The sequence below is a fragment of the Bombus pascuorum genome, unplaced genomic scaffold, assembly GCF_905332965.1.
Source record: "Bombus pascuorum unplaced genomic scaffold, iyBomPasc1.1, whole genome shotgun sequence".
Classification (NCBI taxonomy): domain Eukaryota; kingdom Metazoa; phylum Arthropoda; class Insecta; order Hymenoptera; family Apidae; genus Bombus; species Bombus pascuorum.
The window spans coordinates 782,534-793,458 of NW_026869730.1; the positions used below are offsets into that span (position 1 = coordinate 782,534).

Genomic DNA, 10,925 nt, shown 5'->3' on the forward strand with positions numbered 1-10,925 from the left:
GTTCACGTATATAATATAAAAAATGTATGTGTAATACAAAACGAGCGTAAAATATAAGTACCAATGTTTAATCAGAGTTTCTGTAATTTTTATAGTTTTGTATTTTTTTATTTTTATATCTTTATATCTTTTATATTTCTGTATTTATGTATTCTTAAACGTTTTCTATAATTCTATATTCAAATAAAGTATTCAAGTATAAAAAGAAGGATACGAATAGGAATGGCAACGCATGCAACGGTACGTGAATGTTACGCGTGCGCCAGATAACCAGGGGAGATTGCATAGGAATCGGGAGTTCGTTGGACAAAGAGAACGTTTTTTAGAACTATGTTATTTTTATGTGAACTATATACCAAAGAATTCCAAAAAAGAAATAAATAAAATCGGGTAACTAATCAGTTAGAAGAAAAATAGGAAAACATCTGCTAAAGGAAATGGCACAATCAACCTGCGAACCCAAGGTTGCGACGATTGGCGTTAATAGTTGGGCGTTAACAGATTGGCGCTAACAGCATGACATAAACAATTTCAAATTGGAGTTCAACCGCTAACCGCGACGAGTCCACGGTGATTTTTACTCCTTTCTATACGCAGGCGGCACGTTATAAATAGAGATCTCACTCCGCTGGTCCGATGTTTTTAATTATATTTTTAATACAGCGCTTATCGCATTGAGAGCAGCATCATGGCCATTTGTAAGCATTCGTTGGTAAAGGCATGCAGTACATCATTTAAATCCGTCATAATAAAAAGGAGAACGCATGATTACATACATTTCGTAATAAAGATAATAAAAAGAGACTCACCATACCAACATAAGAGAAGATTTATAATGATTTACCTTACAGGAGAATAGGTTTATTTGAATAACACGAAATCCATGCACAAGGTTTTGGAGATCCAGAGACTTTGAAGACCCTAAAAAATTAAAGCAAGTTAGATGAATGCAAAAATTAAAATTTAAACGTGATCATGTTATAAGAGTATCGTATTGAATTATATATTTAATGTAAACAATTAAGTTAAAATATTACAATATTTTGTCATTATTTGTTTGAATTTCATCAAATGCTTTTAAATAAGAAAATTTTGATAAAAACAAGTAACTTACAGAGTTAAAATAAAAAATTGTATTATCTTTATAGCGTAATTTATTGATAGGTTATAAATGAATTTATAGCCATAATATTCAGAATTTTGCAAAATATTCTCAAGATATATCTTCTTCCACTTGCTAAAACTTTCTAATGGATTGTTATCTAACATACATGATTAAAGCACACTCTTCTGTTAATCATTGATCGATCAAATTGATCCAGTTCTTAAAATCTTAACGAATTCCATAATCAATGTTTCACAATATATAGAAAAAAATAATTTTGAAGCGATCTGATCTATATAAAAAAAGAACATTCTCGAGTTTAACATTGCAATGTTGTAATATTTTTACATTTATAAAAGAAACGTTGACATATTTAAACAAAATAAACCATCAGCGCTTCATATATTTTGGATTATTAAAATATAATTTCGTTTGATACAATTCTTGGAGGGTCAAAAGTTTTTAAAATTAATGAAAGTGATGTGTATTATTGTACATTTAATAATAACAATAAGTATATATATAAGTTGTGACAAGAAGTAGAAGAACAAACAAAAGTTCGATAGTTCAATGCTTGCTTATCATATATTAATGTTAATACAAATAAAGATGGGTTTTAACATATATTAACGCATTGAAAAACTATCGTTTGTATATATATAAGTAACTATATGCTATAAAATCTATGTATCGATATTATTGGTTTTTTGCCTGCTACTTTATATCTAATACAATTTTATATCTATACTCACAATTTAATTTATGAAATGTAACAGTGACATATGACCAATATGGATATAATTAACTCTTGCTGGAATACATTTGAAACAATCTTCGCAGTTCAATCCTCGGATTCCATAATAATCTATATATACATCTATACATGGGTGCTACCTTTATTTATTCTGCAACATAAACAAAATGATATGGTAATTTTACTATAAAACTTTACAAGACCATAATGTAAGAAGATCATATAAACATATATATATATATATATATATATATATATATATATATGTTTATATATATGTTTATATATATGTGTGTATACACATACATATACGTATTTGCAAATATACACAATTTTCATATACTCCTGAAATCTAGCCCATACCGCTTTATGGCTTTGAGCATTGTTTGAACATATTTCATGCTAATATAATATCTATGTTAGGATGCTCTTTCATTTTTTTATAGACAAGAAATTTTATTGTTGTTATAAAATATGATGAAACGTGATAAAAAGGTAGTACGATAATATGGCAAATTTGTAACTTTTAGTTAAAAAGGAAGGAGAAAAGATATTTTACAATTAAAAATGAACCATTGAAACCTATTATCTTGTATCAATAAGGAGAGATTAAACAAATTTCGTATATCGCATCGCATACTCAACTATGAAAATTGAAAAGTTAATCGTTATCGATCGTCACGTAGGTCCATACCAATTTTATTGCTTAATTTTCTTCAGTTCTGTACATATTCCTAGGTAATCGTGTATTAATATTAGATAGAAAAGTACGAACCTATCTACACAGTTAATAAAAATATGATTGAATTAAGAACATAAATTCCGTATTTTGTAATACATATTACACGTTTATTTCTCTTACACGTACGTCTAGATCTACGATCTCTTCTTTTTATCTTTGATATATATGGTTTGATATATTTGGTATACGGCAATAATTAGGTTAAATTATATAAAACATATCTGTTTCATATTAGAATAACTTAAGGAAAATCTTTAATTGTATAAACACATATAAAATATTTACCTTAAATAAAACAATGATCGATCAAGTGTTGCATCTTTTGTATTTATATATTTTCTTCTATCAAAATTTAACAGATTAACTCTGTAATTCTTTGTTTAGCATTCATTACTAACTGATATATATCCACATTGTAGACATTATTTAACACGACGAACATATCACCACGTGCGAATCCACAGACCGACTGTGCGGAGCCTCGTGTCGGTCAACCGTTATTATTTCGAATTGCTTACAACACTGTTCGTTGATTGGCTACAATTCAGCAGGACAACATGGTACCTGCGCACATCCTCCCGCGAATATATAAGAATATAAACGTATAATATTTGTATTTTAAGATTGATTAAATAGATGTGTAAGTACGATTTTAAGTAAAGCTTACGGCTTGCCTATTATATTTCTTTAACCAGGTCGGTGGGATGTTTTCTTCTTAGCCTTCTTTTGATATGGGTTTTGTATGTAATATTGGTCCTAAGACGCTTCCTTGCAGTACCCCAGCCTTAATGTCTTTAACCGCAGAATATGTGTCCTTTATTTTTACTACAAAGGTTCTATTGCTTAGATACGATTTGAGTAAGTGGTAGATTTGTTCTGGGAAATGTTTTTGATTGTTTGTAAGAGGCTTTCATGATTCACTTTGCCAGATGCTTTCACAATGTCCATGAAGAGGACTGTACAGTATTGTTTCTTTTTTATTGCTAGTAAAATTTCATTGACAAGCTTGTGCATTTGCTCCGTGGTGGAGTGTTTGTTTCTGAATCCAAATTGGCGATCTGGCATTAATTTTTCTTCCTCTATCGTTGATTTCAGGCGATCATATAATATTTTCTCTAGTATTTTGCAAAACACATGAAGTAGTGATATTGGTCTGTAAGGTGCAGTTTGCTGTGGGTGTTTGCCTGGCTTAGGTAGCATTATGATCTGTACTGGTTTCAATAGAGTAGAAAAATATTGAATTCTTAAAATTGTATTGCATATTATTGTCATTTCAAGATTTTACCATTGATTAGGTCGATTCTTGGTGCTTTATTGTTTCTTGTTTTCTTGATTATATTTCTAACTTCTTGAGCAGTTGTACCAGGTATGGTATAGTGCTTGTCAGTTGAGGTACTAGTATTTTGCACATCTATGTCTGTATGACAATTGGTGGTACTGTTGTTAATATTATGTGTAAATGCGTTACAAAGGTGGTTGGATAATTCTTCGACTTGCTCTTCGTTGTTTCTGGCCCATGTGTTGTCTGTTTTTCTGATTGCTGAGAATAGTTTTACTGGTTTCTTCATTTTGTTCATGGCTTTCGATAGGGAATAATCGGTATTCTCATGTGCAGAGAGTGTTAATCTATGAATTTTGAGAATTCGTTGTTATTATGATCTTTTATTTTACTTTTTATTTCCTTTCCATGTTTTCTGTTTTCACGTTTGTGCCATTTTGCTTTAGCTTTTCTTTTTTCTCTGTTTTTGTCAAAGATGTCTGGTGGAATTACTTTTGTTTGCCTGTTGTTTGTTTCATAATTAGTAGTTGCCCATACTGCTTCTTGTATAATTTCTGTCAATGTTGTTACTGCCTGTTCAATGTGTTCGGGTGTTTTTAGTGGAATATTGCAGTTGCTCTCGATTCTGGGGGTAGCCGCCCACATGCTATATTTATTTTTTATTTATATATATATATATTTTTTTTTTCTTTCTTCGCCAACAAGATATAACACTTTACCAAATGTCCATAAGGACAAATTGTAAAATAACCAAAATAAAATAAAAAAAAAAAAAAAAAACGTTTGAGCATTACTTTTAGGTCTCAGTTTTAAACCTTTCCAGTCGTAGTTTTAAGTTACATCGTTAATTTTAAGCATTATTATCGTACATATTAAGATTTTTTCGGAGTTTTTGTTTCGGGTGGGTAGAATAACGTGAATCATAGAAGTTGTCCAAAATAAGCATTAAAGCGTATAAAAACAAAACAAAAAAAAAAAGAATAATTACATAATAATTACGAGATGTCTCCTTGAAACATACTCAAAAGCCATACCTGAAAAGGATCCCTTCAGAGGAGGATACGTTCATCCTGTTATTAAATAGGTTTTGAAGTTTCATATCTATTGATTCACTCAGATACAGTTTTTACTTTCTGTATTTCACCACCATGTACAGCCATATGAATACACCGGATACACTTAAATAATTAACACGTGGCCGACGCCTAAGACAATGGAGCGTCGTTAGAAGTCGTACCAACTTAGCATGTAAGAACTAGTGATCATACCAACCTAATATTTCCTCAACATATCCAAAGCAGAATTAATTGAAATATGATGTAATAGACGCAATACATGTTGGCCATCATGAAACAATATTATTCTTTGCATAATATCGGCCATTTCATGTGCAATAACATAATATCTTACTTAATTTGTCTCTTCTAGTAGTCCAATAGTTCTCTTCCAGGGGTTCATTCTTCCAAGAAATTATCAATTACAGATGTGCTGATACAGTTTGTAAGACTTTCAAGAGCTATTCTGTAAATATATAATTACGTATTTTTAACATTGTATTATGTTTTATTGATATGTAATGGAAAATTATATGAATATAGCGGCACATGAGTTAGAGGACAATTCAAATCATGTTGTTTTGCCTCGGAGTATCAACATCGTCAGAATACACGTAATGTAATAGTGAATATACTGCGGGCAAAACAATTTCGCCGCTACGTCCAACCGTCAAGCAAAATCGAATTCGAATTTTCCGCTTATACTTACATTGATATTAATATAAGTAACTATTACGATTTTATCACTCGTCCCTTTATTAAACATGCCAACACGTTTAATATCCACCTCAATTCATTACAATAATCCTTTCTATAATTTCGATATTTTTTACGAAATAAAATTAAATTTACTTCTGCAGTACTAGTTTTTTTACTTAAAAATGTGCTAATATATATTAAATGTCAGTTTATGACAAAAACAATTGTATTATTATAGTTAAACATGAAATTGACCAGTGGTCAAGAATGAGCATCTATTCCAAAGAGAAAAGAATTTATATAATGTTTCTATCTATTATAATTTCAGATTTCCCGAAAATCTTTTTACCAGATTTGTGATTTCTACGACCCATCATAATATTCTAGAGCGAGTTAGAAATTTTCTTAGCTTCATGCTAATCATATACCGTTGTTTAACAATTATAAATCTTATGTGTTTTCACACACACAACTCTGTATTATTTTATAATATATGATTATATTAAAATATTAATTTAGTTTAATTATTAATTTGATTACTTATGTTGTTTTATTCAATAACATCTGTAATTCATATGGCCAAATGGCAAACATTTAAAGAACTAATCGAGAGCAGAATCAACTGCAATATTCCACTAAAAACACCCGAACACATTGAACAGGCAGTAACAACATTGACAGAAATTATACAAGAAGCAGTATGGGCAACTACTAATTATGAAACAAACAACAGGCAAACAAAAGTAATTCCACCAGACATCTTTGACAAAAACAGAGAAAAAAGAAAAGCTAAAGCAAAATGGCACAAACGTGAAAACAGAAAACATGGAAAGGAAATAAAAAGTAAAATAAAAGATCATAATAACAACGAATTCTCAAAATTCATAGATTAACACTCTCTGCACATGAGAATACCGATTATTCCCTATCGAAAGCCATGAACAAAATGAAGAAACCAGTAAAACTATTCTCAGCAATCAGAAAAACAGACAACACATGGGCCAGAAACAACGAAGAGCAAGTCGAAGAATTATCCAACCACCTTTGTAACGCATTTACACATAATATTAACAACAGTACCACCAATTGTCATACAGACATAGATGTGCAAAATACTAGTACCTCAACTGACAAGCACTATACCATACCTGGTACAACTGCTCAAGAAGTTAGAAATATAATCAAGAAAACAAGAAACAATAAAGCACCAAGAATCGACCTAATCAATGGTAAAATCTTGAAATGACAATAATATGCAATACAATTTTAAGAATTCAATATTTTTCTACTCTATTGAAACCAGTACAGATCATAATGCTACCTAAGCCAGGCAAACACCCACAGCAAACTGCACCTTACAGACCAATATCACTACTTCATGTGTTTTGCAAAATACTAGAGAAAATATTATATGATCGCCTGAAATCAACGATAGAGGAAGAAAAATTAATGCCAGATCGCCAATTTGGATTCAGAAACAAACACTCCACCACGGAGCAAATGCACAAGCTTGTCAATGAAATTTTACTAGCAATAAAAAAGAAACAATACTGTACAGTCCTCTTCATGGACATTGTGAAAGCATCTGGCAAAGTGAATCATGAAAGCCTCTTACAAACAATCAAAAACATTTCCCAGAACAAATCTACCACTTACTCAAATCGTATCTAAGCAATAGAACCTTTGTAGTAAAAATAAAGGACACATATTCTGCGGTTAAAGACATTAAGGCTGGGGTACTGCAAGGAAGCGTCTTAGGACCAATATTACATACAAAACCCATATCAAAAGAAGGCTAAGAAGAAAACATCCCACCGACCTGGTTAAAGAAATATAATAGGCAAGCCGTAAGCTTTACTTAAAATCGTACTTACACATCTATTTAATCAATCTTAAAATACAAATATTATACGTTTATATTCTTATATATTCGCGGGAGGATGTGCGCAGGTACCATGTTGTCCTGCTGAATTGTAGCCAATCAACGAACAGTGTTGTAAGCAATTCGAAATAATAACGGTTGACCGACACGAGGCTCCGCACAGTCGGTCTGTGGATTCGCACGTGGTGATATGTTCGTCGTGTTAAATAATGTCTACAATGTGGATATATATCAGTTAGTAATGAATGCTAAACAAAGAATTACAGAGTTAATCTGTTAAATTTTGATAGAAGAAAATATATAAATACAAAAGATGCAACACTTGATCGATCATTGTTTTATTTAAGGTAAATATTTTATATGTGTTTATACAATTAAAGATTTTCCTTAAGTTATTCTAATATGAAACAGATATGTTTTATATAATTTAACCTAATTATTGCCGTATACCAAATATATCAAACCATATATATCAAAGATAAAAAGAAGAGATCGTAGATCTAGACGTACGTGTAAGAGAAATAAACGTGTAATATGTATTACAAAATACGGAATTTATGTTCTTAATTCAATCATATTTTTATTAACTGTGTAGATAGGTTCGTACTTTTCTATCTAATATTAATACACGATTACCTAGGAATATGTACAGAACTGAAGAAAATTAAGCAATAAAATTGGTATGGACCTACGTGACGATCGATAACGATTAACTTTTCAATTTTCATAGTTGAGTATGCGATGCGATATACGAAATTTGTTTAATCTCTCCTTATTGATACAAGATAATAGGTTTCAATGGTTCATTTTTAATTGTAAAATATCTTTTCTCCTTCCTTTTTAACTAAAAGTTACAAATTTGCCATATTATCGTACTACCTTTTTATCACGTTTCATCATATTTTATAACAACAATAAAATTTCTTGTCTATAAAAAAATGAAAGAGCATCCTAACATAGATATTATATTAGCATGAAATATGTTCAAACAATGCTCAAAGCCATAAAGCGGTATGGGCTAGATTTCAGGAGTATATGAAAATTGTGTATATTTGCAAATACGTATATGTATGTGTATACACACATATATATAAACATATATATAAATATATATATATATATATATATATATATATATATATATATGTTTATATGATCTTCTTACATTATGGTCTTGTAAAGTTTTATAGTAAAATTACCATATCATTTTGTTTATGTTGCAGAATAAATAAAGGTAGCACCCATGTATAGATGTATATATAGATTATTATGGAATCCGAGGATTGAACTGCGAAGATTGTTTCAAATGTATTCCAGCAAGAGTTAATTATATCCATATTGGTCATATGTCACTGTTACATTTCATAAATTAAATTGTGAGTATAGATATAAAATTGTATTAGATATAAAGTAGCAGGCAAAAAACCAATAATATCGATACATAGATTTTATAGCATATAGTTACTTATATATATACAAACGATAGTTTTTCAATGCGTTAATATATGTTAAAACCCATCTTTATTTGTATTAACATTAATATATGATAAGCAAGCATTGAACTATCGAACTTTTGTTTGTTCTTCTACTTCTTGTCACAACTTATATATATACTTATTGTTATTATTAAATGTACAATAATACACATCACTTTCATTAATTTTAAAAACTTTTGACCCTCCAAGAATTGTATCAAACGAAATTATATTTTAATAATCCAAAATATATGAAGCGCTGATGGTTTATTTTGTTTAAATATGTCAACGTTTCTTTTATAAATGTAAAAATATTACAACATTGCAATGTTAAACTCGAGAATGTTCTTTTTTTATATAGATCAGATCGCTTCAAAATTATTTTTTTCTATATATTGTGAAACATTGATTATGGAATTCGTTAAGATTTTAAGAACTGGATCAATTTGATCGATCAATGATTAACAGAAGAGTGTGCTTTAATCATGTATGTTAGATAACAATCCATTAGAAAGTTTTAGCAAGTGGAAGAAGATATATCTTGAGAATATTTTGCAAAATTCTGAATATTATGGCTATAAATTCATTTATAACCTATCAATAAATTACGCTATAAAGATAATACAATTTTTTATTTTAACTCTGTAAGTTACTTGTTTTTATCAAAATTTTCTTATTTAAAAGCATTTGATGAAATTCAAACAAATAATGACAAAATATTGTAATATTTTAACTTAATTGTTTACATTAAATATATAATTCAATACGATACTCTTATAACATGATCACGTTTAAATTTTAATTTTTGCATTCATCTAACTTGCTTTAATTTTTTAGGGTCTTCAAAGTCTCTGGATCTCCAAAACCTTGTGCATGGATTTCGTGTTATTCAAATAAACCTATTCTCCTGTAAGGTAAATCATTATAAATCTTCTCTTATGTTGGTATGGTGAGTCTCTTTTTATTATCTTTATTACGAAATGTATGTAATCATGCGTTCTCCTTTTTATTATGATGGATTTAAATGATGTACTGCATGCCTTTACCAACGAATGCTTACAAATGGCCATGATGCTGCTCTCAATGCGATAAGCGCTGTATTAAAAATATAATTAAAAACATCGGACCAGCGGAGTGAGATCTCTATTTATAACGTGCCGCCTGCGTATAGAAAGGAGTAAAAATCACCGTGGACTCGTCGCGGTTAGCGGTTGAACTCCAATTTGAAATTGTTTATGTCATGCTGTTAGCGCCAATCTGTTAACGCCCAACTATTAACGCCAATCGTCGCAACCTTGGGTTCGCAGGTTGATTGTGCCATTTCCTTTAGCAGATGTTTTCCTATTTTTCTTCGGGTAACTAATCAGTTACCCGATTTTATTTATTTCTTTTTTGGAATTCTTTGGTATATAGTTCACATAAAAATAACATAGTTCTAAAAAACGTTCTCTTTGTCCAACGAACTCCCGATTCCTATGCAATCTCCCCTGGTTATCTGGCGCACGCGTAACATTCACGTACCGTTGCATGCGTTGCCATTCCTATTCGTATCCTTCTTTTTATACTTGAATACTTTATTTGAATATAGAATTATAGAAAACGTTTAAGAATACATAAATACAGAAATATAAAAGATATAAAGATATAAAAATAAAAAAATACAAAACTATAAAAATTACAGAAACTCTGATTAAACATTGGTACTTATATTTTACGCTCGTTTTGTATTACACATACATTTTTTATATTATATACGTGAACCAAAATAGAATGTACAAAGTATATTTTATATAACATGTTTCATATCTGATTCTTTTCTTAATCATCGCATTTGATCACAGACATTTTCCTTTCGCAATTTCCACAGACTTCTGAACCTTTACCCAGCTGCATATCATTTTTATTTTCCTCTTTTTCTTTTCTCCCCCTCATAC

General features: G+C 29.9%; 2 long non-coding RNA genes across 2 annotated transcripts; one reads left to right on the forward strand and one right to left on the reverse strand.

Annotated features, from left to right (window-relative positions):
• Positions 1 to 694: 694 nt before the first annotated feature.
• On the reverse strand, positions 695 to 3,234 carry LOC132915615 (uncharacterized). Its single transcript, XR_009659925.1, has 3 exons — positions 2,887 to 3,234; positions 1,858 to 2,010; positions 695 to 921 (listed from the first exon to the last, which is right to left on the reverse strand). It is a non-coding gene; the product is annotated as an uncharacterized LOC132915615 (long non-coding RNA).
• Positions 3,235 to 7,509: 4,275 nt separating this feature from the next.
• On the forward strand, positions 7,510 to 9,887 carry LOC132915603 (uncharacterized). The gene is made up of 3 exons (XR_009659922.1): positions 7,510 to 7,863; positions 8,740 to 8,892; positions 9,829 to 9,887. It is a non-coding gene; the product is annotated as an uncharacterized LOC132915603 (long non-coding RNA).
• The last annotated feature ends 1,038 nt before the right edge of the window (positions 9,888 to 10,925 follow it).